The sequence below is a fragment of the Lepisma saccharinum genome, chromosome 29, assembly GCF_977018435.1.
Source record: "Lepisma saccharinum chromosome 29, izLepSacc3.1, whole genome shotgun sequence".
Lineage (NCBI taxonomy): Eukaryota > Metazoa > Arthropoda > Insecta > Zygentoma > Lepismatidae > Lepisma > Lepisma saccharinum.
In genome coordinates this window covers 44403010-44430345 of record NC_139257.1, presented here as the reverse complement: position 1 = coordinate 44430345, position 27336 = coordinate 44403010, and the positions used below count along the sequence as shown (strand labels likewise).

Here is a 27336-nt window from a genome sequence, read left to right as displayed (position 1 = left end):
TCTATTGTTTGTAACTGGATGCTTTACATTTCATGGATTACAACGGGAGTACTTTTTTACGTTTATAGCATTTTTGCAGTCAATCAGCTTTGTTGCAAGTTGACAGTGCATTTTCATTTACAAGGTGATCCGTTTGAGAGGTTATAAAATTAAATCAGTATGTACAAAAGTGTACTATACGTATCTCTGAGGCCTCCCCGATGGCGTAGTGGTAACGTCAGCGCCTTGTAACGAAGAAATCCCGATTTTGATACCTGAAGGCGACACGTAGTGGATCGGATCCCATTTCAAACTGTAGGTCTAGTCCTGATTAGCCTTTCTGTGCATAAAGGGACTTAATAAACGAACTCAAACAAACTTATCTCTGAGCAATTTGTTTGAATGTGAAGAATAAATATACGCTAGAAGAAGTAGTGGAACAGTGAATGCTCTGAAATAGCGTCAGTGTGAGAAAATTATATAGTTAATAATTGCTTTTATCTAGATATCGTTAGCACTACTACTAATCAGGGGTGCCCATCCCCCCCACCAAGGCCAATGAGCAGTCCCCCCAAAAGTATAACACCCCCTTCTATATCCCCAATTATTTACTCAAATTATTTTTGTCAGGCAAAATTTGCGGAACAATATAATTAGACATATTACAGCAATATATGTTACTTTAGGTATTGTTTACAATATAGACATTTACATGTATATTGCATATTACTTTGTAATTGATTGAGATAACATTTTACATAAATGATAATAATAACCTCTGACGTTACAAAGTTGTTGCAGTAAACCTATTGATAATTTCCTCATTTTGCACCACTTTTGAGATATTACACTCACGGTGTTGAATTAAGGTAAGACATTAACCACTCATCAGCCATACACGAACATAATATGTTTTTAATGATTCTTGTGACACTCATTGTGCATGCTCACTGCCATTGTTAGTGTACTGAACCATATTCTTAACAGTTTGTCTGCTTGACTAACCTTGTATTAATGCGAACAGCACATCCCCCCCTTTGAAACCGATTCTAAAGGCATAAGAATTGGTGTTTCATTTCAATCCTATCGTCGCGATCATCCACATGTAGGCAGAAGAACTGTACATAATAACAATAACTAAAAATCATTAACAAGTCAATCACACGAAACTATCCCCCATTTTTGCATGAAGATCTATAGAATTGGTGGCTAAACTATAATATTTTGTCCACCCCAAAAATTCCCATGACGCAGGCGCTATAATGTGGTGCATTCATCTGCTCCAAACAGAGAGTCGATTTCCTAGCACCCCCATTAATAATGCAAAAAGTTTAATTTGTACGCTGCTTATGAATTCCACTCTACATGAGTAAGTGAAAACATTCCAAACTTGAAAGTTAATGCTCCTGAAATCCATTGCAATGTTTATGAATGTTTTAAAACCAAAAACGAGGAAGATAAAAACACAATGCAAGGGGACATTTCCTCCTACGTGAGTAATTATTGTTGCCAACTGATTCCTATCTGAAAAAAGTGCAATCGAGATAATGTAATCCTTGATCTAGCAAATTTAAACTTGCTGTAAATCTTCAAGACATAAGTCATACCGTGAATAAATCCTTAAGCTGTTATCATCTGTGGTATCATGGAAAATAAATAGCAATAAAGCATTTGAAGCAAGTCTTGAGACAAATGGGTACTCAGGGGTTTTCAAACTTTGTACTGTCGTGGCTCCCCTCAGCTGCACGCGCCTGCTCTCAATAATGTGATCATGAAAGACAAACACAAAATCTCTTCATGAGTTTATTTGCTTTTGATACACATACAAGAAATTAAAATATAATGTGTGATTAAAACAGATGATGTACCATATTTTAAGCTGGTGTCATTTCATTCAGCGATACGATATTCATGAGAAAAAATGTAAATACAGAATACAGGATAATAGGTGCTAATAACACGCATATCTCAATGCTTACCAAAGTCAGGGAGATGTATTAGCTTGTTTGCATCACACAGTTTATCGAAACTGGGCACATATTTGGAAATTGCAAAGCGCATCTCATTCTGTACATTGTACATAGGGTAAAAGAAGGGATGTTCGCCATACTTGTGGTTTTTGTAATCGTAGGTAGAAACTATAGGTTGGAAACAATTACTGATGCCTGTAAAAAATCAAGTAACATGTGCCTTGTTTCCACTGAAAACTACAGTGTGGTGAGCGAACAAGCAAGCAAGCAGTACAGTTTGGAATGCGCAGTTGCGTCTACACAGAAGACAAAGAAAGGTCCCGAATTTCAATACTACGTTGGAAATTGTCATTTCGTGGCAGATAAGAATTATTTTTCTTCCTTTTAATTATTGATATCGTAACCTCAAACCTTAAGAATGTCGTGAAAAGATTTGCTTTGTAAAGCGTGCATGTACAAGTAAACATAAGTTGTTTTCTTTCGACTATGCATTTGCTGGTAAATTCGCCAGAGTAACAGAAAATGTGTCGAATTTCCCTTCTTACAGGCGATCTTTAACACACAACTTGTTCACAATGCATATGAACATTTAGGCCTATGTTTCTTAAACATGTTTGTATGTATTATATCTTTTTAAGCAGTTTTGTTTTGTCATTTGTTGGTCTTTTACACTTTGTTGTCTGACTTATTGGCAACAACTTGGTATTTCATACAACTTAAACTCACGATAAAATGATAAATAAGTTATATGGCGAATTTCCCAGCATGTGGCGGGAATTTCGCCACTTTTTCTCATTTTAGTATTTTTAATATTACGTCATAAGTATAAGTAACACAGTATTTATGTTCCTCATAATCCACAATGACTACTTTTTGTATCGTATAAATTTTGTCCTCCCCCAATTCGTTTAGAAGGGAAAAAATGAAAAGCGTTTTGGTGGCGAACTTCCCCTCCTTTACCCTATTTGGACTTGATCATTGTCATGGCTGAAAAACGAGTTTCACACAGATGAGAAGTCGCAGAAAGGAAGCAGAATGCGCAATACTTTCTTACTTAAATCTGGATTGTCGTTCCTCACGGAGTTCTAAAATTCAGACAGTGTACCAGAAAGGTTTTCAATTTGTCGGAGGGTTTGCGTTGAATGAATCCCTGAATCAGTTATGCTGTGTGTTCTCTAGAAAGTACTTTTCGAAGTAAATATGAAGTTGTGGTAAATGTTCTACAAATTCAGATTTGATTTCTTCATTCTCTTGTTTCTTCTAACAACATGCTCAATGTAGGAAAGCAATCAGCAATGTTTTCATCTTTAATCTTTATCTTCCAAAACATCACTTCCACTGTTGATTGATTGATTGGGTTTATTTTACCTCACATTTTTTTGCCACTTTTGGCTAATCGCGAAGATATGATGCAATTAGGCCCAATTTAAAATCTGCCCTCTCAAAATTAGGCCCAGTTTAATTCTGCCCTCTCGAATTTAGGTCCCAAATTACGCCCATGTTGATACCATTATCAGTTCGCACCCTTCTTGGAGCAATTCCTGCGGAGATAGCAGAGTTCCACAGGAACAGGCGGAGAACACGTAAGCAGATGTTTGGTTATGGCCTCGAAAGCTAATGAATACTGTTTCAGTCCCGTTTTGGTTCTAAGTGATCGCTAACGCTTCACGGCATTTTCTGCCTCGTTGGAACAAGTTCAGCTCTAATGAAGAACGGTTGGTTAGGTGCTCACGAATGTTCAATAACTCCTAAACCTCTAAAGAATTGCTTTGTCCACATCTTCTGTCAATTGGACACGCAGTAAATACAAGCTCCCAGCGGCGTACGCAAGGGGGGTGGTTACCGGGTTTAACCCCCCCCCCCCTTGAGCTTTTGAAATATTATGGAAAATGCTGTAGAAAAAAAATTAAAATGGCTAATTTATCACAGTCAAAGATCTGCGACAGTAATAATAATAATAATAATAATAATAATTTGAATTATTATTCCCATGCAGCATGAAGAAAAACTCAACATTCCAAACACAATCTAAGTGGCTGCAAAGTTAAATTTTGCAATTTTTTTTTGCAAAAAGTCGCGCAGTGACTCGCGAGAATTGTGAAAATTCCTTGCTTCGTCGCAGTGTGCCGACCTTATTGCAAATGTTCTTCCCGGTACTGATTTCACATCCCCTTGTGAACTCTCAAGTGATGCTGAGTCTACATCCACATCATTAAATAATGTTGAAGAAGTGCTTTGTGAATCACCTAGAAGTGATAAATGTGTTGGAATGTCTATAAACTTACTTTTCAACGAAAACATAGACTCAGTGGAATTTAGCAACATGTATTCTCGCGCTTCATCATCATCCTGGGCGAGTTCCATAGGTAAAGGTAATGTAAATTCCCCCGTGCATATAGCACCGTGCAAGGAAGGCACACGTAGTGGTGTGGTGGGCCCCAAAGATTCTCGATCTCGAACTGTTTTGCAGGTGATGTGATCAGCACCATGCTCCGTTAGCCTTCATCCCCCAGGGTTGCTCTCAGGTACCCATTGCTATGAGGCTGGGTGCGGAGACAAGGCTGGATAAATTCCAGCCAATTCCGGGAATCGAACCCCGGATCTACCACGAAGTTGTCTGACTAGACCAGCGCTTTATGAGTTTCATATTTCGATTATTTCAATCAATTTAATACATTTGCTTTTTTTTATGGATTTTCTTCACACTTAAAATGTCTCACTTATCATATACAAATAACCGTTGACTAGACAATTATTTTGTAACAGAGAAACAAAAGAAATGTAATTTTGTTATATTTCTTTCATAAATAGCAGCTGCATTAGTAGTAATTAAACTAATTAATTAATTATAAGAATTATTAATTAATGTATTATTATTAATTAATTACAGTATAATAAAACAATGGTAATGTGAATTTGTAGAAAGTTTTCGAAATAACACCCCCCTTGATGAAATCCTGCGTACGCTACTGCAAGCTCCAGTTCCACTATGTTAAGAAGACTTAGGTGGGCAGGTCATGTGGCACGAATGGGAGAGGAAAGAGGAGTTTACAGGATTCTTGTTGGGAAACCTGATGGTAAGAGACCTGTAGGAAGGCCAAGACGAAGATGGAGGGACAACGTTGAGATGGACCTAAGGGAAATCGGTAGGGATGGAAAAGAGTATATAGATCTTGCTCAAGATAGGGAAAGATGGAAGGCCTGTGTTGCTGCAGCCATGAACCTTCGGGTTTAAGAAGGCTAGAGAGTTAGTTAGTTCCACTATGTTAGTTGTAAGGTACTACTGTTTTAAACTGAGGCTAAGCCGATATCGACTTATTTAATACCTACATAATGACATCTTAGTTTAAAGTGCTACATGATTTTGTAACGCGTGTGTTATGTTATGCAGAAGTAAATTCAGAAATGTCCTCCTTCAATGGATGGTAGCAATGAAGACTGCTTCAACAGTCCCTAAATTTTTACTTCGTTGAATACCTTTTTATGTGTGCCTAACAATTGTCCATAAGCTTGAACTTGTTGAAACTTGATGAAAAACACTTCTATTTTCCTTTCTCTCTATTATTTTTTTTCTTTTGTATATCGCTTTCATTTACTCACATTTTTCTGTTATCTTCTTAGCTTCACTAAATTGATATTTATCCACCAACAATTTATTTATATTTCTTCTCCTCGTGCTGCCATCTATGTTTCGTTTCCGAAACTCCTTTCGTTTCATCTTGTGTTATTGTTTCTAATATGAAATATCTGGTTTGTAACAACACTTATCCACGCATACATAATTAAAATTAACGTTTGGCGCTTCTCAAAGGGGACACCCCAGTTTGGCGCCTCGCCCCTGTATTCAAATCATAATTATCAATCATCATAACATGTTGGGCATGTTATGAGGGTAGAGGACGTCATATTCGAGAGTTCCCCCTCTTTTAATAAAATCCCTTTCGTCGCAACCAAATCGCCCGTTAGAACATTTCCCGCACATGATTAATGTTTTTCCACGGTCTCTGAATTATCTCCACGATGCAAAACAACAATGGGTGAGAAAACAATGGCCGATTTCTTCTGGACACGGAGGCAGCCGCTGTTTGCAGTCCGCCATGAGAGAGCACACCTGGCAGACAGCTCCTGCTTTCAGGAACTAGCCCGTGTGCGTGTTCTTCCCACGGAGATTTAATTTTTAATTGTTGTCACCTGAGGATGATATCGCATGGCACATCCACCATTGTCCTGGCCGTTGATGAGAGTAGGAGCCGAGATTTATGGCTCTGGAACCGCTGCGAGCTTGTGGAAGCTGATAATGTGTCAGGAGTGTATTGTTGACCTTTTATTACTGGGCTTTCGCAGCCTAATTTTCAGCATCTTTTGACACGCGTCTAAAAATTCTACGCCCTACTCCAGTTTCCTTCAGAAATATTTACCAGGGGACAACACTGTGGAAATTTAACGTTATTTTGGAGGGGGTATTTTGGGCCGTTCCTGGATGCAAGAAACATAAAATTCATAACCACATTCGAGTATATTTCTATTTGCATTGAACAATTAAGTTTCTTTTTTGTATTTTAAAACGAAATTCCGAACAGATGATCGTTCACTGTTTCATTCGTATGCAATCGTCTTGCATGTATAAGAATCTTTTCATACGGGTTGGTGCTGCTCTATCGAAAGAGCGTTTCGGGGATGGAGTGGTGCGTTTAGGTAACTGTGGCGTTTCAGTTTCCGACCACCGAGTAGGGTGTTTCAGCCACCGAGTGGGCGTTTCAGCCACCGACTGGAGTGATCCGACCACCGAGTGGGGCGTTTCAGCAACCGACTGGAGTGATCCGACCACCAAGTGGGGCGTTTCAGCCACCGAGTGGGGCGTTTCAGCCACCGACTGGAGTGATCCGACCACCGAGTGGGGCGTTTCAGCCACCGAGTGGGGCGTTTCAGCCACCGAGTGGGGCGTTTCAGCCACCGAGTGGAGTGATCCGACCACCGAGTGGAGCGTTTCAGCCACCGAGTGGAGTGATCCGACAACCGAATGGGGTTTCAATGACCGATTGGGGCGTTTCGACCACCGAGTGGGGCGTTTCGAACACCGAGTGGAGCGTTTCAGCCACCAAGTGGGCGTTTCAGCCACCGACTGGAGTGATCCGACCACCGAGTGGGGCGTTTCAGCCACCGAGTGGAGTGATCCGACAACCGAATGGGGTTTCAATGACCGATTGGGGCGTTTCGACCACCGAGTGGGGCGTTTCGAACACCGAGTGGAGCGTTTCAGCCACCAAGTGGGCGTTTCAGCCACCGACTGGTGTGATCCGACCACCGAGTGGGGCGTTTCAGCCACCGAGTGGAGTGATCCGACAACCGAATGGGGTTTCAATGACCGATTGGGGCGTTTCGACCACCGAGTGGGGCGTTTCGACCACCGAGTGGAGCATTTCAGCCACCGAGTGGGGCGTTTCAACCACCGACTGAAGTGATCCGACCACCGAGTGGGGGTTTCAGCCACCGAGTGGAGCGTTTCAGCCACCGAGTGGAGCATTTCGGCTGCATGAAGACCTCCATTTCAATCAGTGATTCTGTGCAAGCGTCTCATCAAGTGGCGCCTAGCGGTGGCCTCGTGCAAATTAAAAGCGGCGTGTGGTTTGGGCGCTCGACGGATAATCCTGACAACTACAGAAGATGAGAAACAAGTTTCGTGTCCCAGTTAGCTGCACGCACTAACCATCACCAATTCGCGCAGGTGGGTTACGCAAGCGACAACTTCTGGAACGATGCTTAAGTATAGCCTGTCGCTCTGCGTTTAGAAGAAATATTCACGGCCAGATTTTCGTCAAGCAACGCGTCCCAATTATCTCCAGAAAGCGACAACTTCCTGGTTTCGATTCAAAATGAACGTCAGTTGCCAGTAGTTTAAAAACAAAACAAAACAAAAAAACATGGCGCCAATAACTGCTTAGGAAAACTATCTGTTCTTCTGTAATTAGAGTTTCTAGGAGTATTTAGTGTTGTAATTGCTGTAATCTCTCCCAAACGCCGTAGCGGTTTCGGAAAGATGCCTTGTTTGCACCACTTTGGCATGTACGATTTTCTGTTTCCAATTTCTTCGAATATAATACGCATTTCTTAGAATTTTTTATGCCTACAAAATATAAGGATGTGCGGAATTTTAATTTGTTCTGAAGAAATTCTTCGCCAGCAAAAAGTGTCGACTGACTAGATCCCCAGTAAGTTGAATGTTTTTTGTATATCTCTTATATTGCGTTGATTTGAACTCAACAAAATGTTATTGGACTTATTTTATTGAACATCTAGCTGTTTACGCCCAGAATACAATTTCTGTTGATCTGTGCTTCTTTTGCTAATCAAGGTATGTAGATATAGGGAACGTACATGCAAGTGGTGGCGTCAGGATTGGCTGTCCAAGATTTTGGAGGGGCACATCCTCAAATAAATATGTATTTCGATATTCACATTGTCATTACTTTATTCAAACAAGGATTCATTATCCAACAACAGAATGTTTAAATATTGAAATAAAAACAAATTATACACATTCTAATGTTGCATTTAAATTGTGTTAAATGTTAAGACTCTATTTCACATGGTAGAGTAATAATTAAAAATGATATGCTAATTAACAGTATAATGTGTTAATGAGAAATATACTGGTGGATTATACAAGGTTCGTTTCCATGATCCGTTTTTCAACATATTATGTACGAAATAATATGAGCATGAACGCTGATTGGATAGATTCTTAAAAGGTGTAATCAATTCATGGCATCCCACTGAACTAATACCTTGGACATTTAAAAAAAACTAATAAAAAACGCCATTTTTATTCAAACAAAACATTATGATAAAATGACTTTTCATAAATATGTATTTCCTGTCTTAATTCTTTAAATCTTTATAGCATTTAAATTGGCAGCCACATTTACACCACAATTTCGAAATCCGTAATTTAACAACTTTTTGGAAATAGTTTCAATCAAGGTTCTAATGAGTTTCATTGGGTTCCGGAACAGGACTGGGAACCTTTTTTCGTGCACAATTTAAATTCGGTAGAAGTTGCGTATTGTTTCATTGCAAAAAGGTTCTTGGACGGCATTTAAATTCATTCGGGAAAAATAGTTTCTGGACCGAATTTAAATACTTTACAGGTACAAAAAGGTTATTTACGGTTGCTGATTTTCTCTCATGGACCGGAATTCAATTAATTTAAAATTCCTGGACAATTAACAACCCTGGTTTCCATAGATTTATATTTTAATGTTGTTTCTTTATATTTCGTCTTCTTCTTGATGCACACTAGATCCGTAAATGTGCAAATTGAGCTCCCAATCTCTTTAGGCTGTACAACAAACACGCCACGCCGGGCAAGAAGACAAAAGTGCTAACTTTCTGTAATTCTGTGAAAAGTGGAAGAAAATAGGTTAAATGAAAAGAGATGAAAGCATCGAAGCTACGGAAACACACAAACAAAGGAAGAGCGGCGTATAATTAGAAGATGATTAATGCTACTTACGTGAGATTAAATTAGTATTCCCACGACAAACTACAGAAAAGCGGGCATCCTTGTAAAATAACACACAACGGTAGTTTTCCACTGCGAGAGCGACACAACACGACATTCTACTGTTGCTCTTTGACTGTGAGGCCCTACGCATGCGCTCTAGGAAACATTAAAGGGGAGGGGCGATAGAAAAACACCAAAAAGATTAAAAACTGCTTCCTTAGAAGACGGAAGGAAGCTCAACTATAGAGTTGGAGAGGGCCAGATGCAGCATCCCAGATGACATCGGGGAGGTCTCCTGGATTGAGAGGGGGGTGGGGAGAAATTCCGCTTGATACGTTGGGCAAAAACGTCTCCCTCCCTCCGTCCCTTGGCATTTGCAAGCGAAGCACGTACCACAAACGAGCATGATTATGAAGTTACCAGGTGGAGGCAGAAGGGAATTATGGGCCGATTAAGTCTGCTGTACGTAATGGACTTTTGGCAATGAAAGTTGTCCAAATGTATCAAGATTGATGCATCGTGCGTTTAATCCAGCTGGAATAACACAACATTGGCTGAGTTTGGACTTCTTAGCACATGGAGCAAATTTCATTATTGTTAAGTAATCGAGCTATATAGGCCTATACTTATTTAAGGCATTTGCCAAAATCGAACTGTTCTTCAAAGATTGCAAGCTATAAGGCAATCTGCTTAAGTTGTAATTTACTAAATCGCACGTTCGTTTTTTGTGTTGCTTAAATATTGAATCTATGCAGTGGCGGCAATTTTGGTGGGAGTGCAAATGAATTGAATTTTAAGTGGGTATTTGCCATTCACTTGCTCCCACCGCCCAGTTTTGGCACACAATCGCCTCTACTGAATCTTCGGGTTTATGAGAGAGAGAAACAGGCACGTAGAATGCAAGAGAAAAACTAATGATAACAGTCATGGACAATTTGCAGAGGAATACTTATGGATTCCACTGTTTTAAAACAAAGTTTGTGTAGAAGCTCTTCACATGTCCTTGAGGTCGCAATCGAAAAAGGACTTCCACGTACTGTCGGCTTTAGCGGAGGGGGGCACATGCCCCTACAAAAAGGGATAAGTAAGTATGATGAAAAGTGATGTTGTTAATATACTCTAACGAACAAAAGAGCAACATAAAATAGAACCGTCCAATAGCTCCTTTTAGTAATATCCTTTTCCAAGCGTGGTGCATGATCGCATGCCCTAGCTCGGTTCCTGCGTATACAATGTAAAGTCAGCAGATGAGGTGTTTGGCCCCGACTTTCCGCAAGGACAGAGAATGCAATAGACGAGGAGTCAGGGGAGAATGGTGAGTGTTTGATTGGATTGTGTGGAGACAGGGAGGAGGCTTCGATTAGTACGAGCTACAGTGGAGCGACAGTGCACCATCATCAACAGGTATGCGTTTTCTAAAACAGCGTCCGATTCCTTATTAAATAGCATCAATAGTCCAAATTTCTATGTTTCACCTTTTACTTACTTTCATTGTACACTATCTACCAAAACGTAATTGGGCACGTGTACAAAATGGTTGTCTGGTGGTGTGAACCCTGTTAGAACCTCGTGGAGACACCTCTTGCTGCTATAACAGCAGCCACTCTGTCAGGCATGCTCTCGACTAGTTTGTGGAGGACGTCCATTGGAATGCGTCGCCATTCCTCTTGCAAGATCTCACTCAGTTGGACAATGGAATTTGGCCGCATCTCTCGAGACCTCACCCGCCAGTCCAATGCCTCCCAAAGGTGTTCTATGGGATTGAGATCAGGACTCTGTGCAGGCCAGACCAATCGGTGAACATTGTTGTCGGCATACCACTGCATAGTAGCCTCCGAAACATGCCACCTAACATTGTCATCCTGGAAGTAACAGGGGTCCATTCCGTAAAAACGCCACAAGGTTGGGAGCATTTCATTGTCTAGTATTGTACAGTATGCCTGTGAGTTCATTGTGCCACGAACAACCACCAGTGGTCCCACTAAATGATACTAAATGATTCAAATTAGATACTAAATTAACCACCATCATAGGTGCCCAATTACTTTTTGGTAGATAGTGTATAATTTGAGGCAGAATCACTTGGGGATGGTTCCCGAATGGATAATAAACCTTTTCCTTTTCGAGCAAGGCCTCATATCCAGTAAGCTATCAACTCCAGGCAAGCCACGGCACCTAGCGACCTGTTGAGTGAGATGAGTCAAGGCAAAATGGATAAATAAACCTTTTCCTGCTCCCACAAAAATAGGCAATAATTAGGCTGGACTGAACTAACCGATCTCTAACTACGCACTAACCGATCCATTCCGATGGCACCATCTTTTATATAGACCGCCTAAAGGAGTTACATGGAATGGTAAGAAACACGTGAATGTACTAGACACTGAAATGTACCGTCACCGGAAATTGAATCTAGGTCTTCTTTATTACAAGACGATAACCAGCAATATACATTATCAAGGAAACTCTTAACGAACAATGTCCTGAAAGAGATTCTGTGATACGATTTTTTTTTCAATGTGTGGGACTCCATGGCGGAATGATTAGCACGGTGTGCTACGACGTCAGGGGTCCCGGTTTCGAATCCTGGCCTGGACACGGGTGTTTGTGAGTGTCCCTTAATTAATTTCACTGTATAACCACCCATTCGCATCTTCGCGATTGGCCAAAAGAGGCAGAAAAGCGAAGTAAAATAAACCAAATCAATTTTATCTGTCCAACTTTTTTCCGTCCTCAAATGACATTTTCTGTTTCCTGGAAAGAGTTGTCATTTTTTTCAATGCTTGCAAGCATACGTGAATTGGTATAAAAGCTCATACTATAGTTAAAAACATTATACTTTAGCAATAACAAGTGTACCGTGAACGCAAATGAGCCCGATCAGTATAAAAGAAGCAATGCAATGTGTTTCATACTGAATCGGCCATTCAAGAACATCATCCCCCATCGCTTTTGGGAATGTGCCTTACAGGGCTACGTGAGCCATTTCACGTTCTAGGAAGAGGAAGGGGAATATATGGGACATGATTGCTGACCTCGAATTTTTAAGATACCACCAATCTGAAGGCACTGGGACAGGCAGATAAAAGGGACCATTTAGACTGTCTTGAGTGGCAGACGACCCTCCAGGCTTGAGGTAAGACAAAGGTTAGGGCAGGGTTTGATGGAGGAATGCTGTCTGGCACTTTTACCTTTGAATTCCCAATGTAAACCACGTAAATGTATTTCCAATCTAGGGTAGCTTTCAGACAGGATTATTGCCCGTAAGAGAACCTATGTAAGGCAAGTTTCCATCGCATATGTATTGACACTCTTCCTGATCAACTGAAAGATGGAAGAACCAAGACGAACATTTTCACATGTCTTACACAATTATTCCCACACTTACATTAAAAGAAATTATAATTTACATTATATCGTAAGCGAATTATATTTACTTTATATACACAAGGGTGTATATGCTCAATCAACCTCCACATCATATTATTATTTTTCAAGTGCGAAAAAAGCGCCGAGGTATATAACTGCTATGAAAATTTCAGTTCAAAGGTTACAAATTTTCTGTACTTGGCATAGGCAAAACTTATTCCCGTCACTCTTAAACTACGCTCTCGATTACAAAGATAGTATTTCTACACCGGCATGAAACTTGATCCGAGGTTCAGATTCCACCACCAGGGTCTCGGCCTACCAACCACTGCTGGGTCCCGAAGGGGCGTTTGGTGGGTCTGGAAGTCGGGTTATTTACTGTGTCTTAAGGACCTATTACAATTCAATTACTAAGATACAAGGGTCGTTCAAGGTTGACCAAGACTTTTATTTCTAGACATGAAATATATATATGTTATATAGAAGCACCAAACTATGTCAGTTTTTCAAAGTATTCCCCCTGAACATCCAGACACCGTTGCCATCATTGTGGAAGTTCCTTGATGTCTTTGGCATAGAATGAAGTAGATTGGTGTCGCAATACTGCAGGACAGTGTTCTTCAGTTACTCATCTGTCTCGAAGTGCGTCCCACCCAAATTGTCTTTAAAGAGGCCCAAACAAGTGGAAATCACTGGAGGCTAAATCTGGACTGTAAGGACTGTGTGGTAAAACCTCCCAGTGCAAGTTGGCCAGTGTCGTTTGAGTCAAATGGGCCGTGAGTGGCCTGGCATTGTCATGGAGAAGAATGACATGTGTCGACAACATTCCAGGTCTTTTCTTTCGAACGGCCCCACGTACAGCACCGTGAAGCAGAGTTGAGTAATACTGAGCATTAATTGTGACACCCTTCTCCAGAAAATCCACATGGATAACACCTTTCATGTCCCAGAAGACAGTTCCCAAAATCTTACCGGCAGACGGCAGCGCATTGTTTTCTTTTGGGTGGAGGGCAACCCTTATAACACCATTCGTACACTCTTGCCCGTGACAGTGTTTATTCACCATACTGTGCTTGCAGTCTACGCCAAATTTCAGCAAGTTTCACCATCTCTTTAAGGGGAAATTTCATAATACACCGCTGTTCCACAGCAACAGATACACTACTTGCCGCCATCTTTGTTTACACTACTGCGCATGCGCCAAATGCGTCGCAAAGGATCATGGTTACTTGCAAGGAATCATGGTCTGTCCTGCCGAAGTAATGCAGCGCTACATTGATTCATTAATATTTTACGCACGAAAGTCTTGGTCAACCTTGAACGACCCTTGTATATTGTTTTAACGATTTAAATTCAACCCGTGTTGTACGTACTCTCAACTCAACATTTCTGTTAGTTCGCTGAGTAAAAACGAAGGTTTTCAATTTTTTAGATAATGTTAGACTAGAGTAAATTAGTCTTTTAAATTACTTTTCTAGAATGAAATACGTGTAATTTGTTTACGCAAGTGTAAAAGAGGGCTTCTTAAAATACTCTGGTTGCACACCCCTACAAGTAATTGTGCCAGCACACATACTTATGGGTCCCATGAACTGAAATATCGTTCAAGGTGGGTCCCGGACTGAGAAAGGTTGAGAACTGCTGGTCTACAACCAGCCCCAAGCTGCAACCTTGAAAATCTCGAGTTGTGGAGTAGGAACTTATTTCGTAAGAAGACTTCTCTAAGGCTTTCCTATTAACCTCACATCACCAGTGGACTTGTAATGATACGTTGTGCATACTGAAGTAAGGCACGCATGTATCATTATAAGCCGACACGCATTACTCACAATATTCATCAACGCCGATGCAAATTGAAATTTGTAGCACGTACCTGCGGGCGGTGCAAACGAGAATGTGCATATTATGGTAGCACATGTAGGTTTTTTCTCACATTATTTTTCTAATTTCCTGCGGACATGTGTAATCATACGAATAACATGAGCATGCAATGTCTTGTTGCTTTTGTGAGATTCTTTATAAAGTAAGTAAGTATTATTATCCGAATAATTACTTGCTCTTCTATGAACTTCCAGACTGCTGATGTAAAAGGTACAATGCCGTGAAGGCACGTAGGGGTATGGAGGTGGGCTTCCACTTATTCTCGATCGCGACCATAGTAAGGTGGTACCACAGTTCCGCCTGCCATGAGCGTCCTGAAGGGGGGCAAGGGGGGGCCGCCCCCTGGAAAATGACAGTCAACCAAAAATTATATATTTTTCACATATAATTTCATTACAGTCACAATAATATGTGTTAATTATTGCATGAATATGAAAAATTCAAATTTAAGCAATGTTTTTTGAGGGAACAACACTATTATTGAGGAAAATATTCCTTGTTTGCCCCCCTGGAAAAAATCTTGCGGACGTCCATGCCGCCTGCCTTGAATCAAATTTTCAGACCGCACATAATCTCTAATCACAGTCACCGGCATACAAATGGGACACCTATATCCTGAAATGTGTGTGTTGCTTAACTAAGCGCCAATCACATAAATTACCATTGAAAATTTTCTATTAAAAATCCACTCATCGCTGTAGATCTACGCAAGACACATAACGCCATGCAGGGAAAGGATACTATATATGATTGATTTGCTTTTATTTCACTTGTGCCACTTTTGGCTAATTTGCGAAGATTTGATTTGATTTAGTTTATAACTTGAAAACTATACTAGATAATGACAAAATGTGGCCACAGTGGCTCAGTCGGTAACGCGTCTCACTACCATGCTAAAGGTCCCGGGTTCAAATCCGGGAACTTTTCTAACGTTGGAAGCGGCCCGGGCGCCACCCAGCGTCGAATGACATGGGTACATGGGGGAAACCCTGGGGGGTAAAGGCGGTCAGGGGCGTGATGCTGATCACATCACCCCCACTCACGACCGGATCAAGAAAGTGTGGGGCATTACCCCCACACCCCCTATACGCCTTCATGGCGTGGTGCTAAGCACAGGGGAGTATTTTACCTTTTTAGTTTATTTTACTTCGCGTTTTATGCCTCTTGGCTAATTTGCGAAGATGTGGATGAGTGATGAAATTGATGAATGGACATTCGCAAACAACCAAGACCGAGTGGGATTCGAACCCGGGACCCTTTGCGTCGCAGCGCGATGTGCTAACCACTCGGCCACAGGGTCCGGCTCTAATTTGCAAAGATGGGGATGAGTGATGATATGATGAAAATTGATGAATGGACATTCACAAACATCCATGCTCACCCAGGCCGGGATTCGAACCCGGGACCCCTGGCGTCGTAGCGCGTTCTGCTTACCTCTCCTCCACGGGAGCCGGCTATATCAGGATATACACGTGGCGCAACAGCCCCTGCCTACCGGGTTCACTCCTACCTGCCGAGGTAGGACATCATCCAACCAGTTCCAGGGTGACGTGTGATCAGCACGACGAACCCCCCCAGTCGTTGTAGGTTTCCATGACCGGGCTACGCTACTCATTCGTAGCTCCCCAATTTCCTCACGATGGTGGGTAGCAATCGGTCCCATACACAGGCCGAAATCTCAGGAGATTAGTTGTTACGCTTCCCCCAGGAGACTCGAACCTGCGCACGTCCCGTATCCGAAGCCCGAGGCATGAAGCCTTAGACCGCACTGCCAAGGTGCAGGGAAGGGAAAATTTCAGGATATAGATGTGCATTTTTCTTGCCGGTGAGTGTACGGTAACGCCCCGGAGTATGTTGTTGTACATTATTAGGCAACCCGCATCACACAACAGATAGGAGAATTGCATACTAGGCAAGGGTTCTTCGTGTCCATATATAAATAAGAATTGTGTGGAGAAATCTAAGATGATTGATTGATTGAATTGAATTGTTTTTATTTTACTTCGCTTTTTGTGCCACTGTTGGCTAATTTCCGAAGATGGCGATGAGTGTTGATGAATGGACACTCACAAACATACATGCCCAGGAGCCCTGGCGCCACGGGGGCAGGCGAATGAGTACTTGGGCAAGTACGGCCACCTGGCATCGATTTTTGTAAGTTTTTCTAAGCCTGCGTTCCAACATATGCTATTTAGTTTGTTCTTTTCGATATATCTGCCCCTGCTGATATTATCTGCTTCCTGAAGTACACCCGAAAGAGAAATATCAAACAGAAAACAATCCTATTGTCATTGCCAATTTCATAAACTTTTACATGTTTGAAACATTGTGCTATTTAATGTGAAGTGGATTCCTTATTTGCGACTTTTCAGAAGTGGATCAACATGTTTCCATATGAACTACAACTCACTTTTGTCGCGCTTATACAATCATTGTTCGAGATTTTACAGACATCACTTCATGTTGCAACTAGTTGCAAAGGAAATTACATTCCGAAAACGAAAGTTTTATTAGCTCGATGGGTTATTAAACACATCCCGTGTGAAGGATATGAAGGATTGCTTAGCGTGTTTAGTTAAAGCGTAAGGCAACACTGAAATTCTCACAAAGGCAATTGCAAAACCCACGAACGTAAATTGTCTTCAAAGTCGTGGTGATGTCCTAACTTGCCTCGTATATTGGCTCTTTCGCCGTTGAAAAAATGGATCATTGTTCCCAGGCACAAAGATATGCTGTTCCGTACCTTGTATTTTTGGAGCCAAGATGGCCGCCACGTTATTCTCTGGACACTAGTGCCTACTGAAAGTGAGAGTGAATAGTCTGTGAAGAGAGAAGCGACGCTATGTAAGAGATGTATTGCAGGTTGGCTGCAAATAATATATATTTGCGACGAATACATCAGTTCGATGTAATTGAGTGGCTTATTTATGTGTATTAGTCTACCTACAGCACCATTACCTTCCTGGAAATGCTACAAACAGCGGCCGAAACAAGAAAAGTGTTTCTTGTTGGTTGACGGGCGCGAACATATGCTTACCAGCAAATTCTCAAGTTCTAACGAAATTACTTCCTTATACGGTGTGTGCAAATTGTACATATATCACAAGAAGGAAGATTCAAATCAACAATCGAAACCAGTGGCGGAGATTGCGTTCCAAAACTAGGAGGGCAAGGAGCCAAAATTGAGGGCGCCACTGATCGGAACGAAATATCAAGGTTTGAGTGGACACATATCATACAAGCAAAGGGAAAACCAATTTTGAAAATATATCCACATACAAGGACGTATTTAGGGGGGTCCTGGGGGACAGGACCCCCAGCGAAAGACTTACCGAGTACTAAAATTAAATAATCAAAATGTAATTGTTTAGCCATTTGTGATATGATCGATGGTTTTTTTATTTCCGCTGAACTTATTCGAAAGCAAGAATTATATTGGGATCATACTGCTTTGAAGGACATTTCCAAAGACGATTTATCCACTCTACTATACTTATGATAATATGCATAAAATATTAATCAGGAATTTTACTTTCCGTCTATTGTAATGGGCAATTAAAAGTGATCACCGTACAATTATTTTTGGCTATTACAATTGGATCTAACTCCTTTTTTGTTATTCAATAAATATTTAATTCTTTATTTATTTGACATTAATTTCCTTGCCAGGGCAGTTGTTTTTATACAAATTTTGGCGATCTTGACTACACGTAAGCTAGATAATTATTACATGCTGTTATATATCTATTGTCTTATCTTCTTTTTACGTATTCATGTAATAATAATACAATATTAATTAATATACATATTTGATTAATATTATTTTAATGTAATTGCACATAACTAGTTATTATTATTATTACTATTATTACGACACTTGGTAGGACCCCCCAAAAAAGGTGTTTCTAGATACGTGCCTGTCCACATACAGTGTATATGCATGATATACACGAAACGTATTTCGAAGATTTAAAATTAAACACATGTTCGAGCGCCATCTGATACCAAAGGTCTCTCCATTTCAAACAACTTCTGTAGGAAATATTTTTGGCATCTGGTCACAGTTTCGAAACTAATATTCTGTTTCGTTTCTATTATCATCATTATACAGGGTGTTGCCGTACATACCAACAAACGTTTGCAGCGTGTATAGGACATCAGGACAAACAACTTTTAAAGTTTTGCTCGCTGAGATCTGGTTTCGAAGCCAAGAGACTTTGTAAGAGTGGAAATGACGAAGACAAAATTCCAGTACCAGTCCCGAACTTAGCTTGGGGAGAGTCGATAGGTATGAATTCTCACTCCTGCAGTACCCCTCTCATGGAATATCCACTGTTTTTTCTACATGCCTAATGATTGTAAACAATTTTCTCAAGCTCTCTTGATACTGCAACAAAACCATTAACGTATTCAATTGAATTGAATTATTGTTTTTAAGTAGACATTATGTACAGATAGGCTAATCGGGACTGGACCTACAGTTGCAAATGGAATCCGAACCACTATAAAATGTGCCTCCACAGGGTGTCGAACCCGGGAGCCCTTGATTACAAGGCAACAACATTATCACTACAGCATACAATTGAGACTATTTGAGTGTATAACCACTATAAATATTAAATGTTCCTGCTTTTAAATTCGAAAAATGTTCACTATAACAGACAATTTCATACATGTAGGGTTGCCAGACGTCCCATATATACGGGGTTGTCCCCTTTCTTAAAGAAATGTCTTGGTATCCCGGAAAATGTTCTCGGGACGCCCATTTGTCCCGTAGCTAAAGAAATAACGAATTCAAATTTTATTCTATGTTAAATAAAACCATGTTTATACGTTTTAAAATGAAGAATAAAACTGAAATATAAGGAAAATAAACAAAATAATGTTCACGAAGAATCATTTTGTTTTCATGATGTAGAGGTTGTGTTCCTTATGTACGTAAAATTTACGTAGCACTTGTTACACTGTAATACAGGAGCACGATACTGTTCTAGCGTTAACAATGCTTTAAATAGCAATTGAATTTGTAATGTTTACAAATGTTATAAAAAATAAATTTAACTATATCCAGTCCGGCCAAGAGAAAGGAAACTATCTGGAAAGTACGATTCCAAACGCGAGAGGGGAAGCAGGTAGAACACTCACCACACCACTCTGTGGCACTTTGCTTGTATAGGTTCGCTTGTTGTGTTTATTACTACTTGCTGAGTTGTGTTTGTGATGTCTCTTACAATTCGTAACAAACCGTTCGGAAGTAGAACAAAGAAAACTGTGTCGTTGTGGTCCCTGTTGCACATTCTACAAAACGCCCCCGATATAATAGGATACACAATGATACACCATTCAGTATTTACTTTATTATATTTATAATACTATGTATAATAATAGTAATTCTATTATCTGTGAATACTATCCTGATTACTGCTGTGTACATTTGTGCTAACTATAATATTTACTAAGGAGATCAATTTAATTGAATGATCCAAAATAAAGTTACTGGTTTACAAACAAGTTTATCTACTAATGTGACGTGATGAATACTTTCCTGATATATTCTGTTTGCTTATATATTATGGATGGCCATTTTTTCAATCTGTACTCTTACATAAATCGAAAACATCTTGACGTATTTTGGCGGCGATGTTACTACGTTTGAAACTTCATTGTTGTTTCCGCAACTGACCATTTTCACGGAACTCGCTTCCTGACCAAAGTGCATCACCCCTATTTTGCCAATGAACACGTCCAGTTGGCGCATGCGCACTTCTGGTCTCAGCTAAGGCAGCCAGAAAGTATATACCGGTAATCTGTATGGCCCGCTCTTTTTATTTTAGAAATCTCGCAACACTACATACATGCCATGAATTATTTCGGACATTTACCCTCCCCCTTTACTCTCTACTTACTTATTAAATACTCATTTGGTGAAAGTAGGTCCTTAACTCTGATAATTTTACCTGCCACCCAATCTATCTACGTAAGATGCATTCATTGAGAGTGAATTTGCTTTCCAACTACCTATGGAGAGACATGCCTGCTGATGAATTTACTTATAACCCATTCTGATATCTGAGCAAGCTCTCGCACGTACCTAATCCATCGAGCCCAGCTTCTGAAATGCAACATTCGGTTTATGTTAATTAGTTTGCAATCACCGTGCTTTAGAAACCCACAACATAGATATTAATCAAGTTACGTAATGCAGATTACCTGCCCCGCTGTTCATTCAAAATTATAAAAATGGGCGAAACGTGATTCGCTTTAAGGAGAATGATCAACCACTGGGCGTTAGACACACATACTCACGAAAACAGAATCAGTGTTGCCACATGAAGGGAAATTCGGACTGAAATTTTAGCCAAAAGGGAAAAGGGAATTTCGATGAAAAATACCACAATTTCAGGAAAATTTTAAGACATCTGACTACATTATTACAATTTATGTTAAGTTCCAGTTTCATATTCACATTTTCATGTTTTCTGTTCTTTTTTCTGCTCCCTTGAATATAGCCTGTATCTATTTATATTTCTGTTAAGTATCGCTTTTCTGCACCTTCGGATAATAGTAAAAATGAGGATTAACAATTAAATTGATTCCTCACCAGGATCCAAACCTGGGACATCTGGTCAGGAAGCGTTCATCATGTGACATGTGAAAAATTTAACATTTTTTATTCACACGGACATGGACCAACGGAAATATTAGGCTACTACTACTGCTTCCACCACCACTAATAATAATAATAATTACAGCTACTACCACTACTAATACTTATTATTATTATTGTATGATTTGCTTAAGTGAAGTGAAAAATTGATCCAAAAAGGGAAATTTTGCCCCTTGGAAAAGGGAAATTTTGCCCCTTGGAAAAGGGAAATTGTGTCCTCATGTTGTGGCAACACTGAACAGAACGTGTTTCAACTGGAGACACAAAATACATTTTGATGAAATTTACTTTCCAATTGAAAAGTACAGGCAGGGGAGAAAACTGTTGAAGCTTGGTAGCTGCAGTTAGTTTGTGAATAATTGCCACAGCCTCGTTAAAATTGGAAAGGCAGGTAAACACGGTTTAGGCCCGGAGATCATTAAGGCCACACAACAGACAGCGAAAGTGGGCAGGGACACGAAAATGGTCTGTGCAAGATGAAGCTGTAAATTCATACAGTGAAAACTTTCGCCTTACGATGGGGTAGGATACTAACTAACATCTAGAGAAATAGGAAAATATAAAGATAGCGAAGGCCAGGAGGATGGGGAAACCAGGTCCATAGCGAGGGGTAGACTAGAGGGGACAGGGAGCCATTCAAAGTGTTTTTCTTGTAGAAGACGCTCCTGGAATTTTCTGTTTCCCATAGTACTACTAGTAATAGTACGTTTTTAAAGTTGTCTTAACCAGAAGTACAGGGTGGCGGATATTGGTATCTACCAATTTCAGTTGGCAACCCTGCCAGAATGCAGGCATTGAGCACTGCGCCATGCATCTGCTCCAAAGACACAAAGCATTCTGAGGTGGGTTAGACACAGTGTTGCCACATGAAGGGAAATTTCCCTTTTGCAGGGACATTCGGACTGAAGTTTTTGCCAGAAGGGAATTTCGATGAAAAATATCATAATTTGATGGAAATTTTAAGACTTTATATTATTACAGTTTATGTCAAATTCATGATGGGTTAAAACAAGGAGAAGCATTATCTCCATTGCTCTTTAATTTTGCCTTAGAATATGCTGTTAGGAAGGTAAAAGAAACTAACGAAGGACTAAAATTAAATGGTGTGACTCAGTTGTTAGCATATGCAGATGATGTAGACTTACTGGGAGATGATGTGAATACAATTAAGAATAATGCTAAAATATTTTTCAAAACTGCTAAAGAGATAGGTTTGGAAGTGAACAAAGAGAAAACTAAATATATGCTTACAGGCCGAAACCAAGTGTTAGGTAATAATCAAAATCTAAATATTGATAACAACTCGTTTGAACCAGTTTCCAAATTCAAATACTTAGGAGTAATATTAACAAATGAAAATTATATTAAAGAGGAAATAAAAAGTAGGCTTAATTCAGGAAATGCATGTTACTTCTCTCTTCATAAACTTTTGTTTAATATCTAAGTAATTTTGCCTGTAGTATTATATGGATGTGAAACTTGGTCCCTTACATTGAAAGAGGAACATAAATTGAGAGCATTTGAAAATAAGATCCTTAGGAAAATATTTGGACCTAAAAGGGATGAGGAGACAGGTGAGTGGAGAAGGTTACATAATTTAGAACTACATAATTTGTATTCATGTCCAGATATTATTAGAATGATTAAATCAAGAAGACTTAGGTGGGCAGGCCATGTGGCACGAATGGGAGAGGAAAGAAGAGTTTACAGGATTCTTGTTGGGAAACCAGATGGTAAGAGACCTGTAGGAAGGCCAAGATGAAGATGGAGGGACAACGTTGAGATGGACCTAAGGGAAATCGGTAGGGATGGAAAAGAGTATATAGATCTTGCTCAAGATAGGGAAAGATGGAAGGCCTGTGTTGCTGCAGCCATGAACCTTCGGGTTTAAGAAGGCTAGAGAGTTAGTTAGTTAATGTCAAATTCCGGTTTCATATATATATATATATATATATATATATATATATATATATATTCCTGATCCTTCTTATTTCTGCTCAATTGAACATAAACCTGTATCTATATATATTTCCCTTAAGCTTATTGTATGTCGCTTTTCTGTATCTTCGATTAGAATGAACGATTTACAGGATTCCTGGGACATCTCACCAGAAAGCAATGAAGCTTACATGTATGTGAAAAAAACCTTTTTTTATTAATACGATCATGGACCAACGGAAATTTTACAACTACCACCACTGTTAATATTATTATTATTATTATATTTCTTTAGGTGAAGGGAAAAAATGGTCCAAAAAGGGAAATTTTGCCCCTTGGAAAGGGAAACTGTGCCCTCAGATTGTGGCAACACTGGTTAGACAGTGAAGAGGCACGGGTAATGTTGTGAACAGTCATTCGCCGTGAAATACGCGCTATTTCACAGAACATGTTGAGACACGCGTCATGAAAGCCTTCCCGCATCTTCTCGAACAGTGCATCCAAGCAGAAGGACGACATTTAGAGAATGTTATTTTCGATGTGAACTGATTTTTGCATTGTCCATATTACACACTACAGGGTGAGCATAAAGTCTTTCCCTTATTATGAATATTTATATCTCAACTTCCACGATAGATAGGCACATAAAACCTATGGCAATGAGTAGTGCAATACGTCAAGTTTTTTCCATTTGTTTGTTTTGTCTGATTCTTATTCTGATTCCCATATCATGGCCACCGCGTTCAACGGACATAACCCCTCTTGACTTTTTTTATGGGGTTACGTTAAGGACACAGTGTTTAGTTCTCCAGTTCCTGATATGCAAACTCTTCACACACGAATACGGGATGCTATAGAGACGGTGACGGAAGAGATGTTGGCCAAGACATGGAGAGAAATTGAGTATCGCCTAGACGTTCTAAGGGCAACAAAGTGAGCACATGTCGAAGTTTACTGATAACAAAACATTATGAGTTAAGCTACCATTTCCAACAAACCGCATATCTGTATCTAGCATAGTTCTTTAGCAATACAATTTGTAATCAGGGAAATACTTTATGCTCACCCTGTAAATTAAATGCCTATGTATATATGTTTATTTCATAACCATATAGTCACTACAAGCACTCGCCGTCTTTCCGTGGTCATTTGAAATTGGTACATACAATATGAACAACCCTGTATAATTGACTTCTTGACCTACTTGTTGATTTCTTTACTTTTTCTTGACTTTCATGATGTTCTTGAAAACAAGAGGTACTGGCGACAAAGAAGAGGAAGAAGGAATATGTGACTGTCAAAAACCTGGTTCCGTAGAAAAAGGGGTCAAAGTTGATAGCTGCAAAATGAATTAGGGAAAGTGCCGAAATGACTTGTAAAGGTTGTGTAGAACTGGAAAAAAAATCTTTGTAAGGTAATGCAGCCGTAACGCCTAGTGTCAGGCGAAATTAATCCGAAACTTAAGAACAAAAACTTGCAGAGTAGAGCTACTCGGATGGAATTAAAGAGACGGGCAGAGAAGAAAACTGACAACACATCACTTCCGTAGCTACCTTTCACGAGACAATTCCATTAAGGTTCCACAAAATATTCGTATCTTGGGTTGTGTTGAACCTTTCCCTGCCGCCATTGGCTGTTTCGTAAGCGCGGCTGCTCAGGTGAAAAGTGCGTTCGGAGGGGGGGGGAGAGGGGGGGGCCGGCCACACGAACGTGCGGATGATGGATTGTGCTGTGGCCCCCCCGGGCTAATTTCCTTCCACGCTGGTATGTGGAAGGAGGGGTCTTCCAACGGAAGGTTCGGCCTTGAACACCAACGAGTCGGGTGACCAACTTTAAAAGGAATCTTCCCTCTCACTTCATTTCGGCCACCGAGAGATGAAATCTACCTCATTCTCCAATGGTGTAAGAATCTACAGGCCACGTAAACCAACAATGCAGTGGCGTACCCACGGGGCATGGACGTATTTAGGGGGGTCCGGACCCCCCCCCGAAAGACGTACCAAGTACAAAAATTAAATAATGAAAATATGCGTTGTTTAACATTTCTTGTATAATCGAGGATTATTTGTTTCAATTTATTTGAAGGCAATAAATATTTAGTTCTTACAATTCCTTTATTTAACATTAATTTGATGTGTGTGGGTGTCTAAACAAAATATAACGCAGTAGAATGACTCTTTTGTTGCATAACAACAATATAATTATTGTATTGGAAGACGCTTGACACTAAACTATCCTACCGCACTGTCGATGACATATTTACGAGTGAAGCCCCAACCCCCTACTCCCCCCCCCCCGCCGCCGCAAGACTTACCAAGTACTAACATTAAACAATTAAAATATACATATTTATTAGCATTTGCTGTATAATCGAATGTTATTTCCGAAGAACTTTGAATGACAGTACAAAATATATTAATCTGAAACTTTGATTGGTTTGATTTGGTGTTTTAAGTCCACTTTATGCACAGTAAGGCTAATCGGGACTGGACCTACAGTTTTAAAGTGGGATCCGAACCACTATGTGCCTCCACCGGGTATCGAACCCGGGACCCCTAGATTGCAAGGCAACGACGCTACCACTGCGCCATCGGGGAGGCCCTGAAACTTTGATTTTCGTCAACTTAATCTAACATTCTATCTGGTTATTTAATAAATATTCAATTCTTTATCTATTTGACATTAATTTCCTTGCCAGGGCAGTTGCTTTTATACAAATTTTATCGATCTTAACTACACGTACGCTAGATAATGAATATATGCTTTTTTATATATCTATTCTTACACCGATTATTACCTACCATATAATATTAATTTAATATAATAATATAATTATTTTAATTTAAACGTTTATATTATTTATTATTATTATTATTATTTCTGAGACATTTGGTTCGTCCCCCCCGCCCCGAAATACATTTCTAAATACGTGCCTGCCAAGGGTGGTTAGTGGGGATCATACCACTAGGCAGCCGCAGCTACCAGGAGCGTATATTCTAGGCTAGCTGGACTATCTGCGCAAGTCTGAAGTCTAGAGAATAAGATACGGGAGAAAAATCTATCACAAATTGCAATTAATATTATTCATATCAGTGAGATGATGATGCTGAAGTTGGCAACCTGATTTCTTATGAGTTGGCAACCTGATTTGCTATGAGTTGGCAACCTGATTTGCTATGAGTTGGCAACCTGATTTGCTATGAGTTGGCAACCTGATTTCTTAGGAGTTGGCAACCTGATTTCCTATGAGTTGGCAACCTCATTTCTTAGGAGTTGGCAACCTGATTTCCTATGAGTTGGCAACCTCATTTCTTAGGAGTTGGTATTTTTTTTTCTATTCATAGCCTAGGACCATGTGACATTGTGAGATAGATCAGATCTTGGACTCAGTATACGCTACTGGCAGCTACATATAGGGTGTCCGAATTGAAACGCCTAATGGCAACTGTCTGTAACTCCACATGTATTGATGTATCCGAATGAATTATACATCAATGGACATACGTAGTCATAAAGTTTCTGTGAGCATAGTAGTAATTAGTACATTTCTACATGCGCCACACGAGTCGCACATAGGATGTTCATTGTATCCAACATACAAGCGACAACTACGGATCAGCTTCGTGAAAGGATCACGTTTGCCATTGGGACAGTCACACCACACATGCTACAGGCAACCTGGTATGACGGGAAATCGAGTATCGGCTGAACATCCTCCATGGGACTCGTGGGGTGCATGTAGAAATGCCACAAGTTCGGTGCACTGAATGTGGCCATCCTGACGTTCTTCACGAAAGACACATCTTTCACTTCTTAATGAATTAAGATATTTCGTATTCAAACCAATACTTAAAGATTAGAAGTAATAAATCTATATTGCATCTTTTCTATAAATTCCTTGCATTAGTAGATGCAAAGCTTTAGGTAATTGTGTTATACTCACGAATAGTCTGAATAGAATAGGGTAATAATAAATGCATAAGAAAGAAACATTTACAAACAGTAAGCTTATTTTCTCGCATTGTCCA

General features: G+C 40.0%; 1 protein-coding gene across 3 annotated transcripts in view; it reads right to left on the bottom strand.

Annotated features, from left to right (window-relative positions):
* The window catches only part of conu (Rho GTPase-activating protein conundrum), a 327867-nt gene that overhangs the window by 53248 nt on the left and 247283 nt on the right, over positions 1–27336 (bottom strand). The window contains exon 1 of one of the 3 annotated variants that reach the window (XM_083114349.1): positions 9463–9548. The exons of the other annotated variants lie outside the window; for them this stretch is intronic. The gene's annotated coding sequence lies outside the window, so the exon portion shown is untranslated. Of the gene's footprint in view, positions 1–9462; positions 9549–27336 lie in introns of those variants that run through there. 3 annotated transcript variants of the gene reach the window in all.